Consider the following 22,016-nt stretch of genomic DNA (forward strand, 5'->3'; position numbering starts at 1 on the left):
CAGGGTGAGGTAAGCACTATCATCAGGTCTTAAGTTTTCGGCCTCGTGGCTGCGTGGATGCTCGGGATATTCTCGTAGATTGGGCCGGGAATCTCCTCGTAGATTGGAGGCCCAGGGATCTCCTGGTGGATTAGAGGTCAGGAACTCGTCGTAGATGTGCTCGTCGTCGCCAGTACAGGAGTGGTCAGGCTGCTGCCGCGGCGCCACGCGAGGGCGCACGGTACGGCCCGTGGGCGCTCCACGTGGCTGTCGCCGATCGCCTCGCCACCGACGCGCCAGGAGGCGGCCCGCGGCGGCACGCAGGGCACTGCAGGAAGAATGCGTCACCATTACCACCATGACGACGACCGTCACGAAGAGAGAGAGAGAGAGGAGAGAGAGAGAGATAAAAAAACACAAAAGATAATAATAAAAATAAGAAAAATAGTAAGAAATAAGAAAATTACCTCCCTCCCCTCCTCCTATCTTCCCTCCTCCTCCCTATCTTCCTCCTCCCTCCTCCCTCTCCCTCCTCCCTATCTTCCTCCTTCCCTCTCCTCCCTCCTCCTATCTTCCCTCCTTCCTCCTCCTCCTCCCTATCTTCCTCCTTCCTCCTCCCTCCTCCCTATCTTCCCTCCTTCCTCCCTCCCTCCTCCCTATCTTCCCTCCTTCCCTCCTCCCTCCTCCCTATCTTCCCTCCTTCCCTCCTCCTCCCTCCTCCCTATCTTCCTCCTTCCTCCCTCCTCCTCCCTATCTTCCCTCCTTCCCTCCCTCCTCCCTATCTTCCCTCCTTCCTCCCTCCCTCCTCCCTATCTTCCCTCCTTCCCTCCCTCCTCCTCCCTATCTTCCCTCCTTCCTCCTCCTCCTCCCTATCTTCCCTCCTTTCCCTCCTCCCTCCTCCCTATCTTCCCTCCTTCCCTCCTCCCTCCTCCCTATCTTCCCTCCTTCCCTCCTCCTCCTCCTCCCTATCTTCCCTCCTTCCCTCCCTCCCTCCTCCCTATCTTCCCTCCTTCCCTCCTCTCCCTCCTCCTATCTTCCTCCTTCCCTCCTCCTCCTCCCTATCTTCCCTCCTTCCCTCCCTCCCTCCTCCTATCTTCCCTCCTTCCTCCCTCCCTCCTCCCTATCTTCCCTCCTTCCCTCCCTCCCTCCTCCCCTATCTTCCCTCCTTCCCTCCCTCCTCCTCCCTATCTTCCTCCCTCCCTCCCTCCTCCTCCTCCCTATCTTCCCTCCTTCCCTCCCTCCCTCCTCCTATCTTCCTCCTTCCCTCCCTCCCTCCTCCCTATCTTCCCTCCTTCCCTCCTCCCTCCTCCCTATCTTCCCTCCTTCCCCTCCTCCCTCCTCCCTATCTTCCCTCCTTCCTCCTCCCTCCTCCTCCCTATCTTCCCTCCTCCCTCCTCTCCTCCCTCCCTATCTTCCCTCCTTCCCTCCCTCCTCCCTCCTCCCTATCTTCCTCCTTCCCTCCTCCCCTCCTCCCTATCTTCTTCCCTCCTTCCCTCCCTCCCTCCTCCCTATCTTCCCTCCTTCCTCCTCCCTCCTCCTCCTATCTTCCCTCCGTCCCTCCTTCCAACCTCCCTATCTTCCCTCCTTCCCTCCTGCCCTCCTCCCCAGCTTCCCTCCTCCCCACTTCCCTACTTCCGATCTTCCCTCCTTCCCTCCCTCCCTCCCTCCTTCCCTCCTTCCTCCTCCCTCCTCCTCCTATCTTCCCTCCTTCCCTCCCTCCCTCCTCCCTATCTTCCCTCCTTCCTCCCTCCTCCCTCCTCCCTATCTTCCCTCCTTCCCTCCCTCCCTCCTCCCTATCTTCCTCCTTCCCTCCCTCCCTCCTCCCTCCTCCCTGCCATAAAAAATAGACAAACAGGACGCAGAGAAGTACGATTCCGTCTATGTGGAAATAACCACAAATAACAAGAAACTAACACTTGCAACCGTATACACTATACAGGCCTCCAAAACAAGAGGCAGCCGATGGCACTGCCCTCTACGAAGATTCACTCTAACACAAAGCAAAAGCAATTATAATTGGGGACTTTAATTGCCCTAACATTGACTGGGGACTGATGACTGGAGATCAAGAGGGTAACAGGCTTTTAGAAATGGTGGAGGATTCGTTCCTCACTCAAGTTGTAACTCAACCAACAAGAGAAAACAATCTGCTGGATCTGGTATTAGTAAGCGACCCCGACCTCATTCGCGACTGTACAGTTGGTGAGAAACTTAATGGGTGCGATCACCACTTAATCCGTTTTAATATCAACATATGTCACAAACTCGTAGATAATCCATCAGTGATACCAGACTACAAAAGGAAATTTCAACTTAGCCCGTGCACTGCTTCCCCTTACGACCTGGGACCAACTTGGCATCACCGACAATACAATCGACAACGCGTGGAACGTCTTCAAAGATAAGCTGTTGCAAGTAGAGAAGGCTACAGTGCCTACGAAATCCAGGCGAGTAAATGGGGCCGTAGATCCACCGTGGATGACCAGAGAAATAAAAAGGGCAGTAAACCTAAAAAAAAGGAATTATAATTTGATGAAAGAGAATGCTACGGCCGAAGCCAGCACACAGTACCACAACAGCCTCAGAGCTTGTCGCAGCCTTATTCGGAGTAGCAAACGCAACTATGAAAAGCAAATAGCGCGCGAAATCAAAACTAACTCCAAGAAATTCTTCACGTACATAAGATTGAAAAAGAAAGTAAAATCTTATATTGGTCCCCTGACAGACGAGACTGGATCTGTAACCCAGGACAGTAAACAGATGGCCAGAATCCTCAACAGTAACTTCGCATCCGTATTCACAGTCGAGGACATCGAAACCATTCCGAGCCCTGCCCGCCGAGTGAGATCACGCCGCTGGAAATTGACTCAATATGCGACCAAGAAGTAAAAAAGTACTTGGACAAACTCGACACGAACAAGTCAACGGGACCCGACAGTTTGTCCCCGCGGTTATTAAAAGAGCTTAAACAACAAATTCTTCAACCACTCACTACCATATTCAACCGGTCATTTCAACTAAACAAAGTCCCGGAAGACTGGAAGATGGCGAACGTAACACTGATTTTCAAAAAAGGAGACAAAAGCGTTGCATTAAACTACAGGCCCATAAGTTTGACATCAGTGGCAGAAAAATACTCGAAAAGATTATTAGAGATAAACTTGTTAAGTTTCTAGAAAACAATAATATAATCTCCGACACCCAGCATGGCTTCAGAAACAAGCGCTCCTGCCTAACGAATTTATTAGACTTCTTCCAAGGTATATATAAGAACTGGGATGCCCACATCCCCAGTGATGTTATATACCTGGACTTTCAGAAAGCCTTCGACAAGGTACCGCACGAGCGACTCCTTAAGAAACTGCACTCGGCGGGCATCGGAGCCAATCTGATCGCGTGGATAAGAGATTGGCTCACCGACAGAAAACAACGAGTACTACTCAACGGACAGCCTTCCGATTGGCTACCAGTCACTAGTGGAGTGCCTCAAGGGTCAGTGCTGGGACCCATCCTCTTTATCATATATATCAATGACCTAGAATCAGGACTGAAATCCACAATATCGAAATTTGCAGATGACACCAAGGTGGGTGGAGATGCCCTCACAAAGACCGACTGCGAAATCATTCAGAAAGACCTCAATCACATTATCGAATGGTCGGAAAAATGGCAAATGTCTTTTAATGTTGACAAATGCAAAGTCATGCACATTGGGTCCCAAAATAGTAACCACACATACATCATGAATGGGAGACCTCTGCAAGCGATGCAGGAGGAAAAGGATCTTGGAGTCACTATCAGCAGTGACCTGAAACACGCGAATCACTGTAAAAGCATACAACAAGGCCAACATTATGCTCGGGTTCATAGCGAGGAACTTCGAGTGTAAAACACCAGACGTGATGCTATCCTTGTATAATTCCATGGTAAGACCGCACCTCGAGTATGCAGTGCAGTTCTGGTCTCCCAATTACAGAAAGGACATTGCTTTACTGGAAAGGATTCAACGACGCGCCACAAAGATGATTCCAACCTTCAGGGCTCAACCATACGAGGAACGACTCAAGCGACTCAATCTCTTTACATTGGAGAAAAGGACGCCTACGAGGGATATGATTCAAGTCTTCAAGTATCTAAAAAGTTCAATAACGTCGATTACTCCAAATTCTTTGAACTGCAAACCAACTCAAGAACTAGAAATAACGGTTTACCCATTCAGTCGAGTCGATGTAACACAGACATTGGAAGGAGTTTCTTTTCAAACCGAGTCATCCGCCACTGGAACAATCTTCCCTCAGAAGTAGTAAATGCGAATACCATCAACTCCTTCAAATATAGAATCGACCGTCATTTCGCTGCGTCAGGAGTAAACTGAATAACGAGGTGCTTACATCTGCTCCTCATTATCGAGTTGCTTTCATCTGCTCATAAACCCCCAAGAGGAGGTCGAGCAGATTAAATCACCAAGCAGGCGACCTCGTAATGAGCCAATAGGCTTTCTGTTGCCTGCATTTCCATGTTTCCATGTTTCCATGTTTGCCTCCTCCTCCTATCTTCCTCCTTCCTCCCTCCCTCTCCTATCTTCCTCCTTCCTCCTCCTCCTCCCTATCTTCCCTCCTTCCTCCCTCCTCCTCCCTATCTTCCTCCTTCCTCCCTCCCTCCTCCCTATCTTCCCTCCTTCCCTCCCTCCTCCTCCCTATCTTCCCTCCTTCCTCCCTCCCTCCTCCTCCTCTTCCTCCTTCCTCCCTCCCTCCTCGTTATCTTCCCTCCTTCCCTCCCTACTCCCTATCTTCCCTCCTTCCCTCCTCCCTCCTCCCTATCTTCCCTCCTTCCTCCTCCCTCCTCCCTATCTTCCCTCCTTCCCTCCTCCCTCCTCCCTATCTTCCTCCTTCCTCCTCCCTCCTCCCTATCTTCCCTCCTTCCATCACTCCCTCCTCCCTATCTTCCCTCCTTCCCTCCTTCCCTCCTCCCTATCTTCCCTCCTTCCCTCCTTCCCTCCTCCTATCTTCCCTCCTTCCTCCTCCTCCTCCCTATCTTCCCTCCTTCCCTCCCTCCCTCCTCCCTATCTTCCCTCCTTCCTCCTCCTCCTATCTTCCCTCCCTTCCTCCCCTCCCTCCTCCCTATCTTCCCTCCTTCCTCCCTCCCTCCTCCCTATCTTCCTCCTTCCCTCCCTCCCTCCTCCCTATCTTCCTCCTTCCTCCTCCCTCCTCCCTCCTTCCTCCCTCCCTCCTCCCTATCTTCCCTCCTTCCCTCCCTCCCTCCCTATCTTCCCTCCTTCCCTCCTCCGTCCTCGCTATCTTACCTCCTTCCCTCCCTCCTCCCTATCTTCCCTCCTTCCCTCCTCCTCTCCTCCCTTCCTCCTCCCTCCTCCCCTATCTTCCTCCTTCCTCCTCCCTCCTCCCTATCTACCCTCCTTCCTCCCTCCCTCCTCCTCCTCCTTCTCTCCCTCCCTCCTCCCTATCTTCCCTCCTTCCCTCCTCCTCCTCCCCTATCTTCCCTCCTTCTCCCTCCTCCTCCCTATCTTCCTCCTTCCTCCCTCCTCCTCCCTATCTTCCCTCCTTCCTCCTCCTCCTCCCTATCTTCCCTCATTCCCTCCCTCCTCCCCCTCCTCCTCCCTATCTTCCCTCCTTCCCTCCCTCCCTCCTCCCTATCTTCCTCCTTCCTCCTCCCTCCTCCCTATCTTCCCTCCTTCCCCTCCCTCCTCCATCTTCCCTCCTTCCCTCCCTCCCTCCCTATCTTCCCTCCTTCCTCCCTCCCCTCCTCCCTATCTTCCCTCCTTCCCTCCTCCCTCCCTATCTTCCTCCTTCCCTCCCTCCCTCCTCCCTATCTTCCCTCCTTCCCTCCCTATCTTCTCTCCTTCCCTCCCTCCCTCCTCCCTATCTTCCCTCCTTCCCTCCCTCCCTCCTCCCTATCTTCCCTCCTTCCCTCCCTCCTCCCTATCTTCCCTCCTCCCTCCTCCCTATCTTCCCTCCCTCCCTCCTCCCTATCTTCCCTCCTTCCCCTCCCTCCTCCCTATCTTTCCTCCTTCCCTCCCTCCCTCTCCCTATCTTCCCTCCTCCTCTTCCCTCCTTCCCCCTCCCTCCCTCCTCCCTGTCTTCCTCCCTCCCTCCTCATTATCTTCCTCCTTCCCTCCTTCCTCCTCCCTCCTCCCTATCTTCCCTCCTTCCTCCTTCCTCCCTCCTCCTCCCTATCTTCCTCCTTCCTCCCTCCCTCTTCCCTATCTTCCCTCTTCCTCCTCCCTCCTCCCTATCTTCCCTCCTTCCTTCCTCCCTCCCTATCTTCTCTCCTTCCCTCCCTCCCTCCTCCCTATCTTCCCTCCTTCCTCCTCCTCCCTCCTCCCCTATCTTCCCTCCTTCCCTCCCTCCTCCTCCTTCTCCTATCTTCCCTCCTTCCTCCCTCCCTCCCTATCTTCCCTCCTTCCTCCCTCCCTCCCTCCCTCCTCCTCTTCCTCCTTCCCTCCCCTCCTCCCTATCTTCCCTCCTTCCTCCTCCTCCTCCTCCTTCCCTCCCTCCTCCTCCCTCCTTCCCTCCTTCCCTCCCTCCCCTCCTCCTATCTTCCCTCCTTCCTCCCTCCTCCTTCCCTCCTTCCTCCCTCCCTCCTCCCTCCTTCCCTCCCTCCCTCCTCCCTATCTCCCTCCTTCCTCCTCCCTCCTCCCTATCTTCCCTCCTTCCCTCCCTCCTTCCTCCCTATCTTCCCTCCTTCCCTCCCTCCCTCCTCCCTATCTTCCCTCCTTCCCTCCCTCCCTCTCTCCTTCCCTCCTTCCCTCCCTCCTCCCTCCTCCCCTCCCCTCCTTCCCTCCCTCCTCCTCCCCTCCCTCCTTCCTCCTTCCCTCCCTCCTCCCTATCTTCCCTCCTTCCCTCCTCCCTCCTCCCTATCTTCCCTCCTTCCCTCCCTCCCTTCTCCCTATCTTCCCTCCTTCCCTCCCTCCTCCTCCCTATCTTCCCTCCTTCCTCCCTCCCTCCTCCCTATCGTCCCTCCTTCCCTCCCTCCCTCCTCCCTATCTTCCCTCCTTCCTCCCTCCTCCTCCCTATCTTCCCTCCTTCCCTCCCTCCCTCCCCTATCTTCCCTCCTTCCCTCCCTCCCTCCTCCCTATCTTCCCTCCTTCCCTCCCTCCTCCCCTATCTTCCCTCCCTCCCTCCCTCCCGCCGCCCTACCGTCACTCCTTCCCTCCCTCCCGACTCCCTCCCTTCCCTCCTTCCCGCCCTCCCTCCTCCCTCTCTTCCCTCCCTCCCACCCTCCATCCTCCCTATCTTCCCTCCCTCCTTCCTCCCTTCCTCAATCGTTCAAGCGACTCAATCTCTTTACATTGGAGAAAAGACGCCTACGAGGGGATATGATTCAAGTCTTCAAGTATCTAAAAAAGTTCAATAACGTCGATTACTCCAAATTCTTTGAACTGCAAACCAACTCAAGAACTAGAAATAACGGTTTACCCATTCAGTCGAGTCGATGTAACACAGACATTGGAAGGAGTTTCTTTTCAAACCGAGTCATCCGCCACTGGAACAATCTTCCCTCAGAAGTAGTAAATGCGAATACCATCAACTCCTTCAAATATAGAATCGACCGTCATTTCGCTGCGTCGGGAGTAAACTGAATAACGAGGGGCTTCCATCTGCTCCTCAATATCGAGGTGCTTTCATCTGCTCACCAAGCCCCAAGTGGCGGTCGAGCAGATTAAATCACCCAAGCGGGCGACCTCGTAATGAGCCAATAGGCTTTCTGTTGCCTGCATTTCCATGTTTCCATGTTTCCATGTTTCCCTCCCTCCCCCCTCCCTATCTTCCCTCCCTCCCTCCCTCCCCCCTATCTTTCTTCCTTCCCTCCCTCCCTCCTCCCTATCTTCCCTCCTTCCCTCCCTCCCTCCCCCCTCCCTACCTTCCCTCCTTCCTTCTCTCCCTCCTCCCTATCTTCCCTCCTTCCTCCCTCCCTCCTCCCAATCATTGCTCCTTCCTCCTCCTATCTCTCCTCCTTCCCTCCCTATCTTTTCTCCTTCTTTCCCTCCGTATCGGACCGCTTGCTAATGAAAATGGTAACCACACGAACGATGAAAATGAAATGGCTACAATCCTAAATAACTTTTTCGCATCCGTATTTACCGACGAAGATTGTTTATCACCTCAACCGCCGGAGGTTAGAAGGACCGAAAAGATGTTAAGTGGCGTGCTCATCGTAGAAAGTGACATTTTACGTACAATTGAAAAGATTAAAGTAAGCAAAGCTCCTGGTCCAGACAAAATTACCCCTAGGGTCTTAAAAGAAATCAAACATCAAATTTGTAAACCGCTCTCCATCATATTCAATAAATTTTTAACAGCTGGAAAAGTTTCGTCGGATTGGAAACTTGCAAATGTCACACCAATTTTCAAAAAGGGGGACAAGTCTCATCCAGGAAACTATCGACCAATTAGCCTGACATCGATTGTTTGTAAGTTAATGGAGACTATCATTCGCGACAATATGGTGAAATTCTTCGAAGAAAATAATATAATAAATAATTCGCAACATGGCTTCCGTAGTAAACGTTGGTGTTTGACTAACTTACTTGATTTTTTTCATTATATTTTTGAGGTGTTTGATGAAAGCAGATCAGTAGATATCATATATCTGGATTTTCAAAAGGCATTTGATAAGGTCCCCCACCAACGATTGCTCAGCAAACTACTGGCGCACGGTATCTCTGGTAACATTCACAATTGGCTTGCGGACTGGCTCTCTGAGCGAAAACAGAGAGTAGTTCTAAACGGTGTTACATCTAACTGGTTCGACGTCAGAAGCGGCGTACCTCGAGGATCAGTGCTTGGCTCCATGCTCTTCTCAATTTATGTTAATGATATCGATGATGGGCTCACTTGCAAAGTATCAAAATTTGCTGATGACACAAAAATTGCTAGTAAAGTAACTGCGACACTCGACGAAGAAGCTTTACAATCAGATATAGATCGACTTGCACGTTGGGCCAATCAATGGCAAATGAAATTTAACGTTGACAAATGTAAAGTGTTGCACATCGGAAAAAATAACAATCACGTTCGGTACGTAATGAATGACCAACAACTTTCTGCAGTAAGTAAAGAAAAGGATCTTGGAATCACTATATCAAGCGATTTAAAGCCCGGTCAGCATTGTTCAGAGGTAGTTAAAACTGAAAACAAATTGGTTGGCTTCATCGGACGAGTCTTTCATAATAAATCGGAAAAAGTAATATTAAAACTGTATAATTCGTTGGTTCGACCCCGTCTAGAGTACTGTGTACAGTTTTGGTCTCCCTACTACAGAAAAGACATAGAAAAGTTGGAACGGGTTCAACGAAGAGTAACAAAGATGATTCCTAGGTTGAGAAATTTATCATATGAACAAAGGCTTAAAGAAGTAAATTTATTCAGCCTATCAAAACGAAGAATGCGAGGCGATCTAATAGAAGTGTTTAAAATGTTTAAAAGATTCAGTGATATTAATGCGGAAGATTACTTTACAATTGATCGATCAAATAGAACAAGAAGAAATCACAATTTGAAGATAAGTGGTAAAAGATTATCGTCGCACGAAGCCAAACACTTCTTCAATCGAGTTGTTAATGTTTGGAACTCTCTACCCTGTGATGTCGTTGATAGTACAACAGTTACGGCCTTCAAGAATAGATTAAACAAGTGTTTTGAATCCAACCAGCAACTAAGATATTACTCATTGTCGTAATAACGTTAAGTTCCTTCGAATACTGGTGTCCTTGTCCGCTTTTATCGCCCGGTTAGTGGTAGCAGTAATGGTAGTTCTTTCCTCTTTCTTACATAAATTCCATGCAGTTTTTCCATGCTGCATGGTTCTTTTTCCTTTCCTGCCAGCTCTGGGTGGAGGGATGGGGGGGGTGGGGAGGAGCCTTCGCCTTTGCTGTCCTTCATCTTCCACCTTTGATTAGATAGTGTAGCTTGTCACAAACAGCCTCGTAAGGACCAGCAGGTCTGCTGTTGTTTGTTCTTCCTTTGTGTTTTTTTTGTGTTCCTTTGTGCTCCTATCTCTCCTCCTTCCCTCCCTCTCTTCTTCCCTCCTTCCCTCTCTCCTCCCTATCTTTTCTCCGTCCAACCCTCCCTATCTCTCCTCCTTCCCTGCCTCCCTCCTTCGCTCCTTCCTTCGCTCCTCACTATCTTTTCTTCTGTCCCTCCCAATCTCTCCTTCCGTCCCTCCCTCCTTCCCTCCTCCCTATCTTCCCTCTTTCCCTCCCTCCCTCCTTCCCTCCTTCCTTCCCTCCTCCCTATCTTTTCTCCTTCCTTCCCTCCCTATCTCTCCTTCCCTCCCCCTCTTCTTCCCTCTTTCCTTCCCTCCTCCCTATCTTCCCTCTTTCCTCCTCCTCCTTCCTCCTTCCTTCCCTCCTCCCTATCTTTTCTCCTTCCTTCCCTCCCAATCTCTCCTTCCCTCCTCCCTCCTTCCTCCTTCCTTCCTCCTTCCTATCTTCCCTCTTTCCCCTCCCTCCCTGCCTTATTTCTCCTTACCATAAACTCCCTAATGAACCTATTTTCCTTTCTCCTTCTCCTTCCCCTTCCTCCCTTTCCCTCTGGCCTCTCTCTTCACCTCCCTCCCTCTCCCTCTCCTCCTCCTTCCACTCCCTCCTGTTCATGTTTTCCTCCTCCGTCTTCTTGTCTTCCTATTTTCAGCCTATTTTCCTCTTTTCTCTGTCCTCCTCTCCCTTCCTTCTTCCCTTCTTCTGTTCTTGCCTCCCTCCCTCCTCCCCGTCTTCCTGTCTTCTTCCTTTCCTCTCTGTCTTCTTGCTCTTCGTCCCGTCACCTTTGTTTTCCTCCCCCTCACTTGTCTCTCCTTGATCGCTGTTTCCTCCTCTCCCCTTCATCTCACTCCCACCTTCCTCACCTTCTCCTTTCTCTTCATCCGTCCCAGTCGTTCGTCTCTCTCCCTCTCCGTCATCCTCTCTTCATTTCTCTTATTTTCTTCTCCACTCCTTTGCTCCTTCCCTTTCCCTTTCTCTGCATCTCTCCTTCCTTCCCTTCCCTCCTGTCTTCCATTCTCCTCTCCCTGTGTTAATGGCTCGTTCTCTTCTCTCCCTTCATCCCACGCGTCCCTTCCTCCTGCTTTTCTCTCCATCTTTATTCTCTCTTCTCGTCTCCTCTCCCACCCTTCCTCCTCCTCCTTTTCCTCCCTTCATCAAACCCTTTCCTTTGTCTCCTCCTCTCTTGTTCCTCCATTCTCTCTCTCTCTCTCTCTCTCTCTCTCTCTCTCTCTCTCTCTCTCTCTCTCACACACACACACACACACACAATTTTTTACCTTTGGGTATCCTTCGCTGCCGGAAACGCCACATCACCACCACAAGAACAACAAGAACAACAAGACCTATTATTGCCGACACATCGATGATGGTGATGGTGGTTTTGGTGGTGGTGGTCGTAGGGGTGGTGGTGGTGGCGGTCGTAGGGGTGGTGGTGGTGGTGGTGGTGATGGGGATGTATTTGCAGTTTATCCATGAGAGGCTTTGTCTTGTGCATTCTTCTAGAGTGCATAGTCGATTCGGGCACTGTGATCTCCACCTTGAGGGCCCGTGAGCCTCAACAGTAACAGCCCAGTAATCAGGGAAGTAGCCTGTTCTGCGGCACCCAAGAGCACAATCACCAGCCCATACTTCAAACTGAAGACCGTAGCCAATGTTGTTGTCATAGTTCAACACACGTGCCCACAACCGCCACCACTGTACGTCCCCAGGGAAGCAAGTGGCGTCCAGCGTGAACCAGGCGTCACTCAGCCAGCCATCGCCCACCGCCACGAGCCTGATGCCTTTGAACCCTGGATCGGGGTGCACGTATCTAATCGTGCTCCAATCGTACCAGTTATATATCTCGGTGGTAACGTTCTTCCATTCCTCATCCCCCGAGATGGTAATTTGGGCAAGGCATTGTGAGTTCCAGGGGGGTCTGAAGGAATTTCCGGCCGCAAGCAACGATGATTCAATAAACACCAAGAGTAATGGCAGCCTGGCCTTCATCGAGGCTCACCGTGTGTGTGTGTGTGTGTGTGTGTGTGTGTGTGTGTGTGTGTGTGTGTGTGTGTGTGTGCAGGGGAAGAGTGTTGAGTCTTGAGTGTTGAGCTTCTAAAGACTGCTGAGGCGTTCACTCTCGTATCTTCGCAGCGACTTGTGGTCTCCCTTTCCTTGGAGAGGCAATTCAGCGTGCAGCGACCACTCCCGGCAGGACGAGAGAGACACTGGGGAGAAATGGTTGTGCTTGTGATTATATACTGGGCGCCTTTAAAATAATTTTCCTACAGTTTCCAGATCTGGGACAGGATGTTTCGTGCATGACTCGCTGTGTACTACTTCACGCCTCGACACAACTTACTCCGGGCTCAAAGTACGACTATTACTCAGCGCCACAGAGAAGATCAACCGGGAGCTCACGCGTGACTTTCTCTGTTCAAGGTGCAGAAGCTGAGTAAAACTATCGCGAGGATCACACAACAGTCCATGCTGGAAAGTCTCAGCACCTTCCAATAGAGGCTTTTCAAACAGGCGAACTGAGGCGCCGAGACGCTTGAAAATGCGGCTTTTTGTCTCCCTTGCAGCCGACGGAAGGAAGGGAAATGATCAGAGAAGAATGGACACGAAAGGAAGGGAAATGATCAGAGAAGGATGGACACGAAAGGAAGGGAAATGATCAGAGAAGAATGGACACGAAAGGAAGGGAAATGATCAGAGAAGAATGGACACGAAAGGAAGGGAAATGATCAGAGAAGAATGGACACGAAAGGAAGGGAAATGATCAGAGAAGGATGGACACGAAAGGAAGGGAAATGATCAGAGAAGAATGGACACGAAAGGAAGGGAAATGATCAGAGAAGGATGGACACGAAAGGAAGGGAAATGATCAGAGAAGGATGGACACGAAAGGAAGGGAAATGATCAGAGAAGAATGGACACGAAAGGAAGGGAAATGATCAGAGAAGGATGGACACGAAAGGAAGGGAAATGATCAGATAATAATGGACACGAAAGGAAGGGAAATGATCAGAGAAGAATGGACACGAAAGGAAGGGAAATGATCAGAGAAGAATGGACACGAAAGGAAGGGAAATGATCAGGACACGAAAGGAAGGGAAATGATCAGAGAAGGATGGACACGAAAGGAAGGGAAATGATCAGAGAAGGATGGACACGAAAGGAAGGGAAATGATCAGAGAAGAATGGACACGAAAGGAAGGGAAATGATCAGAGAAGGATGGACACGAAAGGAAGGGAAATGATCAGAGAAGAATGGACACGAAAGGGAAGGAAATGATCAGAGAAGGATGGACACGAAAGGAAGGGAAATGATCAGAGAAGAATGGACACGAAAGGAAGGGAAATGATCAGAGAAGGATGGACACGAAAGGGAAGGAAATGATCAGAGAAGGATGGACACTAAAGGAAGGGAAATGATCAAAGAATGGACACGAAAGGAAGGGAAATGATCAGAGAAGGATGGACACGAAAGGAAGGGAAATGATCAGAGAAGAATGGACACGAAAGGAAGGGAAATGATCAGAGAAGGATGGACACGAAAGGAAATGATCAGAGAAGGATGGACACGAAAGGAAGGGAAATGATCAGGACACGAAAGGAAGGGAAATGATCAGAGAAGGATGGACACGAAAGGAAGGGAAATGATCAGAGAAGGATGGACACGAAAGGAAGGGAAATGATCAGAAGAATGGACACTAAAGGAAGGGAAATGATCAGAGAAGGATGGACACGAAAGGAAGGAAATGATCAGAGAAGGATGGACACGAAAGGGAAGGAAATGATCAGAGAAGGATGGACACGAAAGGAAGGGAAATGATCAGAGAAGGATGGACACGAAAGGAAGGGAAATGATCAGAGAAGAATGGACACGAAAGGAAGGGAAATGATCAGAGAAGGATGGACACGAAAGGGAGGAAATGATCAGAAGAATGGACACGAAAGGAAGGGAACTGATCAGAGAAGAATGGACACGAAAGGAAGGGAAATGATCAGAGAAGGATGGACACGAAAGGAAGGGAAATGATCAGAGAAGGATGGACACGAAAGGAAGGGAAATGATCAGAGAAGGATGGACACGAAAGGAAGGAAATGATAAGAGAAGGATGGACACTAAAGGAATGGAAATGATCAGAGAAGGATGGACACGAAAGGAAGGGAAATGATCAGAGAAGATGGACACGAAAGGAAGGGAAATGATCAGAGAAATGGACACGAAAGGAAGGAAATGATCAGAGAAGGATGGACACGAAAGGAAGGGAAATGATCAGAGAAGGATGGACACGAAAGGAAGGGAAATGATCAGAGAAGGATGGACACGAAAGGAAGGGAAATGATCAGAGAAATGGACACGAAAGGAAGGGAAATGATCAGAGGATGGACACGAAAGGAAGGGAAATGATCAGAGAAGGATGGACACGAAAGGAAGGGAAATGATCAGAGAAGGATGGACACGAAAGGAAGGGAAATGATCAGAGAAGGATGGACACGAAAGGAAGGATGGACACGAAAGGAAGGGAAATGATCAGGACACGAAAGGAAGGGAAATGATCAGAGAAGGATGGACACGAAAGGAAGGGAAATGATCAGAGAAGGATGGACACGAAAGGAAGGGAAATGATCAGAGAAGGATGGACACGAAAGGAAGGGAAATGATCAGAGAAGGATGGACACGAAAGGAAGGAAATGATCAGAGAAGGATGGACACGAAAGGAAGGGAAATGATCAGAGAAGGATGGACACGAAAGGAAGGGAAATGATCAGAGAAGGATGGACACGAAAGGAAGGGAAATGATCAGAGAAATGGACACGAAAGGAAGGGAAATGATCAGAGAAGGATGGACACGAAAGGAAGGGAAATGATCAGAGAAGGATGGACACGAAAGGAAGGGAAATGATCAGAGAAGGATGGACACGAAAGGAAGGGAAATGATCAGAGAAGAATGGACACGAAAGGAAGGGAAATGATCAGGACACGAAAGGAAGGGAAATGATCAGAGAAGGATGGACACGAAAGGAAGGGAAATGATCAGAGAAGGATGGACACGAAAGGAAGGGAAATGATCAGGACACGAAAGGAAGGGAAATGATCAGGACACGAAAGGAAGGGAAATGATCAGGACACGAAAGGAAGGGAAATGATCAGAGAAGGATGGACACGAAAGGAAGGGAAATGATCAGAGAAGGATGGACACGAAAGGAAGGGAAATGATCAGAGAAGGATGGACACGAAAGGAAGGGAAATGATCAGAGAAGGATGGACACGAAAGGAAGGGAAATGATCAGAGAAGAATGGACACGAAAGGAAGGGAAATGATCAGAGAAGGATGGACACGAAAGGAAGGGAAATGATCAGGACACGAAAGGAAGGGAAATGATCAGAGAAGAATGGACACGAAAGGAAGGGAAATGATCAGAGAAGGATGGACACGAAAGGAAGGGAAATGATCAGAGAAGAATGGACACGAAAGGAAGGGAAATGATCAGAGAAGGATGGACACGAAAGGAAGGGAAATGATCAGAGAAGAATGGACACGAAAGGAAGGGAAATGATCAGAGAAGGATGGACACGAAAGGAAGGGAAATGATCAGAGAAGGATGGACACGAAAGGAAGGGAAATGATCAGGACACGAAAGGAAGGGAAATGATCAGAGAAGGATGGACACGAAAGGAAGGGAAATGATCAGAGAAGAATGGACACGAAAGGAAGGGAAATGATCAGAGAAGGATGGACACGAAAGGAAGGGAAATGATCAGAGAAGAATGGACACGAAAGGAAGGGAAATTATCAGATATTGATTGACACGAAAGGAAGTGAAATGATCAGAGAAGAATGGACACGAAAGGAAGGGAAATGATCAGAGAAGAATGGACACGAAAGGCAGGGAAATGATCAGAGAAGAATGGACACGAAAGGAAGGGAAATGATCAGAGATGGATGGACACGAAAGGAACGGAAATGATCAGAGAAGGATGGACACGAAAGGAAGGGAAATGATCAGAGAAGGATGGACACGAAAGGAAGGAAATGATCAGAGAAGGATGGACACGAAAGGAAGGGAAATGATCAGAGAAGGATGGACACGAAAGGAAGGAAATGATCAGAGAAGGATGGACACGAAAGGAAGGTAAATGAGCAGAAGAATGGACACGAAAGGAAGGGAAATGATCAGAGAAGAATGGACACGAAAGGAAGGGAAATGATCAGAGAAGGATGGACACGAAAGGAAGGGAAATGATCAGAGAAGGATGGACACGAAAGGAAGGAAATGATCAGAGAAGGATGGACACGAAAGGAAGGGAAATGATCAGAGAAGGATGGACACGAAAGGAAGGGAAATGATCAGAGAAGGATGGACACGAAAGGAAGGGAAATGATCAGAGAAGGATGGACACGAAAGGGATGGAAATGATCAGAGAAGGATGGACACGAAAGGAAGGGAAATGATCAGAGAAGGATGGACACGAAAGGAAGGGAAATGATCAGAGAAGGATGGACACGAAAGGAAGGGAAATGATCAGAGAAGGATGGACACGAAAGGAAGGGAAATGATCAGAGAAGAATGGACACGAAAGGAAGGGAAATGATCAGAGAAGGATGGACACGAAAGGAAGGGAAATGATCAGAGAAGGATGGACACGAAAGGGAAGAAAGAATAAAAGGAATACAAAGGAAAAAAAAGAAGAACAAGGGACGAAGAACAACAATAAAAAGATTAAATTAAAGAAGAAGAATAAAAGGTTAACAAAAGAGAGAGAGAGAGAGACAGAGAGAGAGAGAGAGAGAGAGAGAGAGAGAGAGAGAGAGAGAGAGAGAGAGAGAGAAAGGAAGTCTGAGTCTGAGTGTATGTGATACGAAGTTATGACTCTCCCTCCTCCACCTCCTCCTTTTCCTCCTCCTTTTCCTCCTCCTTTTCCTCCTCCTCCTCCTCCTTCTCCTCCTGCTCCTCCTGCTCCGCCATTAATTGTATATAATGGAATATTGAAATTTGGATGTCAAGTTCCGGAGACTTCTCTCTCTCTCTCTCTCTCTCTCTCTCTCTCTCTCTCTCTCTCTCTCTCTCTCTCTCTCTCTCTCTCTCTCTCTCTCTCTCTCTCTCTCTCTCTCTCTCTCTCTCTCTCTCTCTCGTCATAATTAATTAACGTCCCATTCCTTTAACTTTCGTTCAGTAAGTTTGTTGATCGTGTTTCTTTATTTGTTTATTTTTCTCCTCTCGTTGTGTGTCCCATATTTTTGTCTCAGTGGTCAGTGGTCAGTTTGTCTTCGTCCAGGTTGCATCAGCAGGTATGATTCTTAAACTCCCTTTCGGTTTTCCCATGACTAGTTTCACGTCCCATTCCCTTTAAGTTTCGTTCGGTTAATCTGCTTCAGTGTGTATTCGTGAACTCCCTTTCGGTTCTCTTATGATTAATTTCACGTCCCATTCCCTTTAATCTTCGTTCGGTTAATCTGCTTCAGTCTCTTCGTGAACTCCCTTTCGGTTCTCTTATGATTAATTTCACGTCCCATTCCCTTTAATCTTCGTTCGGTTAATCTGCTTCAGTGTGTATTCGTGAACTCCCAAGAAGGGGTCGAGTAACCTTTCCCTGCAGGCCATACACTCAAGCGATGCGGCGCCCAGGGAACACATATTTGATACCGTTTTCGTAGGAGTTTGGGTCATTTTCAGGGCTAGTTGAAAGACCCTGGTGATGGTTGGACCCTTCTTCTGTACCCTGAAAGTGAAAAAAAAACTCATGAAAACCCGAGTGATATCCTTTTCAGCTCTTGCAAATAGTTGACATGAGAAGGGTGTGTGTGTGTGTGTGTGTGTGTGTGTGTGTGTGTGTGTGTGTGTGTGTGTGTGAATCTGGCGACAACAAAGGCTTGCTGGTGACAGGATATCGTTTCCGCTGCTGATAACATGAGTACACGTGACACCTTTTACTACGACAAGAAGAAGATGATGATGATGAAGATGAAGAAGGTGAAGAAATAGAAGAAAGGAAAAGAAAGAGTACATTAGAGGAATAAAGAGGAAGAAAGAAGAAAAATGAAAAGAAAGAGAGGAAGAGAAAAAAAAGGAAAAAAAGAAAAGAAGGAAAAGGAAAAGAAAGAGGAAGAAAAAGAAGAAGGAAAAGAAAAGAGAGGAAAGAGAAGAAGAAAGAAAAAGAAAAGAGAAAGAGGAAAGAGAAAAAAAGAGGAAAACGAAAAAGAAAAAGAAAAGAAAATGATAAAAGGGAAAAAAACAAATAAGACAAAAAAAAGGAAAAAGGAAAATAAAAAATAAAAAAGGAAAAATAAGAGGAAAGAGAAGTAGAAGAAGAAGAGGAAGAAGAAGAAAAAAGAAAGAGAAGGAGAAGAAGAAATGAAAATAAAAAAAAATAAAAACGAAGAGGAAGCAGAAGAAGAAGAAGAAGAAAAAGTAAAAGAAGAAGAAGAAGAAGAAGAAGAAGAAACGAAAATAAAAAAAAGGAAAAAGGTGAGGAAGAAGAAGAAGCAGAAGAAGATGAAGAAGAAGAAGATTAGAAGATGAAAAAGAAGAAATAAAGATAAAAATATAAAGAGGAAAAAGAAGAGGAAAGAGCAGAAGCGGAAGAAGAAGAGGAAGCTAAAATGAGTCGGCCATCCATCTCATAATCTAACCTTTGGAGTCACTGAAAAAAAAAAAAAAAAAACAGATCCCCAGTAGAACGCGTCGCCTTCCAGTTCCCATTACTCTTGGCGCAATCGTGAACAGGTCAGGTCAATACTAGAGGTCATCAGGGCAGAAAATGAAAATCGGCATATTCAGAGAAGGGAAAAAATGCCGCAGAGATTGAAAGTGTGACTGTGTGTGTGTGTGTGTGTGTGTGTGTGTGTGTGTGTGTGTGTGTGTGTAAAGATTAGTGAGGAAGTAGAAAAATGAAGGAAAAAGGGAAGGGAGAGGAGGGAGAAATATTAAGGGAAGAGAAAGGAAGGAATAATATGAAGGAGGGAGAAGGAGGAAAGAAATAGGGAAGAAGAGAAGAGAGAAGAGACGAAGGGAAAGGGGGAGAGAAGGAAGAGAGGAAAGGAGGAAACTAAAAGAAGAGAGAAAACAAAAACAATAAAAATAACGAGAAAAAAAATGAAAATGAATATACGCATGACAGAGAGAGAGAGAGAGAGAGAGAGAGAGAGAACAAATGATAAGAGTTCTCCAATATTAGTCTCTCTCTCTCTCTCTCTCTCTCTCTCCAGAATGACACAGAATTACGCCCATAAATATTAACGCACAAAGTTCACGCACATGAAAATATACGCACATTCACTTACGCACGTAACAATTTAAGCATGTACACACACACACACACACACACACACACACACACACACACACACACACTGATTATTATTATTATTAATATTATTATTATTATTATTATTATTATTATTATTATTATTATTATTATTATTATTATTATTATTATTATTATTATTATTATAAGTAACTCCGGCTTATCATTAACCATTCTTCCTCCAAGAGCATAACGGGGCGGCGGCTTCCATCACACAGGAAGTTGAGGCCGTGAAACAGTCTCCCCTCCATTGATACTGATATCGCCACTCGCCGGCATGGTCCCGCGACACTGTTTGTTGACTTCCCATCGTGCTCCGTGGTAGCGGCCACTAACGCATGATTCGTAGCGTTCATAAACATATTAGCTGGACCCACCCCTGACTTCCCATCGTGCTCCGTGGTAGCGGCCACTAACGTGGATCGCGTGGCTCGTATCGTTGTTAAACATACTTGAACTATAAAGATAAGAATAATTAAGAGGCCTGACACTCATCCCGGAATACTAATCAACATACAGAAAGTCCCACCCCGCGGTGTTGTAACGGGACAAGGGCGGGAAGGGCGGGACGCGGGTTCGGGGGGGGAGGTTGCGACAATCTGATCAGGAGGAAAAGTGGAAAGAAAAGAGTGATGATATAAATATGACGAAAAAATGTCCGTAATTTAAATTCAATGCAAAGAAGGACGGACGAGACGCGGGCGGGGAGGGTGTTGCGACCGTCTGAGCAGGAGGAAAAGTGGGAGGAAAAAGTGATGAATTAAATATATGAGGAAAAAATGTCCGTAATTTAAATTCAGTGGAAAGAGGGAATCTGGATTTCATTGTAAAAAAGAGAGAGAGAGAGAGAGAGAGAGAGAGAGAGAGAGAGAGAGAGAGAGAGAGAGAGAGAGAGAGAGAGAGAGAGAGAGAGAGAGAGAGAGAGAGAGAGAGAGAGAGAGAGAGAGAGAGAGTCCAATCTAAGACAAAAACAGCTTGATTAAAAGAAAAAAAGACCAAGTGAAATTTAAGATGAAAAAGAAAACATGAAAACGAACGGAAAATTAGAAAAAAATGTAGGAAATAGAAGAATATTTGGAAGGGAAATCATTTGTGCTTCATGCAAATGTCTGAGAAAGAACCTCAGAAAATTTTGCATCAGACAAAGAGGAAAGAATTAATTATATGGACCTTAGGGGGAAATATAACAAGATAAAAAGATAAATAACTCAAATTTAAAGGAAAAGGGGATTTATATGAAGGGCTAAATAAAATATGCGAAAAATAATTACAAGAGAAAAGACTAATTCAGCACATCAACACACACACACACACACACACACACACACACACACACACACACACACACACACACACACACACACACACACACACACACACGCGCTCTCTCTCTCTCTCTCTCTCTCTTTCAGATTTATGCCCATAAAATATTTAATATTAACGGACATGAAATTCATGCACATGAAAATATACGCACATACACTTACGCACATAACAATTTACCAATGTACACACACACACACACACACACACACGGCCCGGTAGCTCAGGGGTAGAGCGTCTGGCTCACAACCATATGGACCGGGGTTCGATTCCCCGGCCGGATTAAGATAAGTTGGGTTTATCTTCTTTCACGTGTAGCCCCTGTTCACCTAGCAGTGAGTAGGTACGCGACGTCAGGCAAGGAGTTGTGACCTCGTTGTCACGGTGTGTTGTGTGTGAGTGGTCTCAGTCCTACCCAAAGATCGGTACTACGAGCTCTGTGCTCTTCCGTAGGGGAACGGCTGGCTGTCTCGAGAGAGACTCGCAGCAGACCAAGAGGTGAATTACACACACACACACACATACAGACTACCACCTCCATTATTACTACTACTACTTAACTTCTTAACTCTCTAACTACCTAACTAATTAACTATGAACGGATAAAAAGGGAAGGAAACAAGGGAATGGAGGGAGGGGGAGGAGGAGGAAGGGAGGGAGGAAGAGGAGAAGGAAAGGAGGGAGGGGGAGGAGGAAGAGAGGGGGAGGAGGAAGAGAGAGGAAGAAGGACTGGTTATTTGCTATCTGGACGTAAAGAGAGGAGGAGGGAAGGTACGTGTGTGTGTGTGTGTGTGTGTTACCTGCGCTGATAGTCGTGTGAGGCAATTAAGATTTCAACACCTGTCAGTATGAAGTTAATGAACAGTGCAATGATCTTTTTAGTGGTTTGAGGTAAAGTTGAATCACCTGCCAGTCTTTGTGTCATTAAGAACGTATTGGTTGGTTTAGGAGTCGTGTGAGGGAAGACGTAAGTAGTACCTGTCAGTAGTAAGTATTGGAACATTAAGGTATGGTGTAGTTTTGTGACCCTGGTGGCAGTTTGACTCCTCTGTACCGTGAACCTAAGGAAACACACACTTGACAAGGCTTTCGTAGGGATTTTGGGCATTTCCAGGGGTAGTTTTGTGACCCTGGTGACAGCTTAATCTTTCCTCTATACCGTGCAATAAGAAAACACACATTGACAAGGCTTCCCTAGTAGTAGTAAGCATTTCCAGGGGTAGTTTTGTGACCCTGGTGGTAGTTTGACCCTTCCTCTGTACTGTGAACCTAAAGAAATACACATTTGACAAGACTTTCCTTGGAGTCATGGGCATTTCCAGGGGTAGTGTTGTGACCTCGGTGGTAGTTTGACCCCTCCTCTGTACCGTGAACCTAAAAAGATATATTTGACAAGGCTTTTGTAGGAGTTGTGGGCAT

This window comes from Eriocheir sinensis, chromosome 9, assembly GCF_024679095.1.
Source record: "Eriocheir sinensis breed Jianghai 21 chromosome 9, ASM2467909v1, whole genome shotgun sequence".
NCBI classification, from domain to species: Eukaryota; Metazoa; Arthropoda; class Malacostraca; order Decapoda; family Varunidae; genus Eriocheir; species Eriocheir sinensis.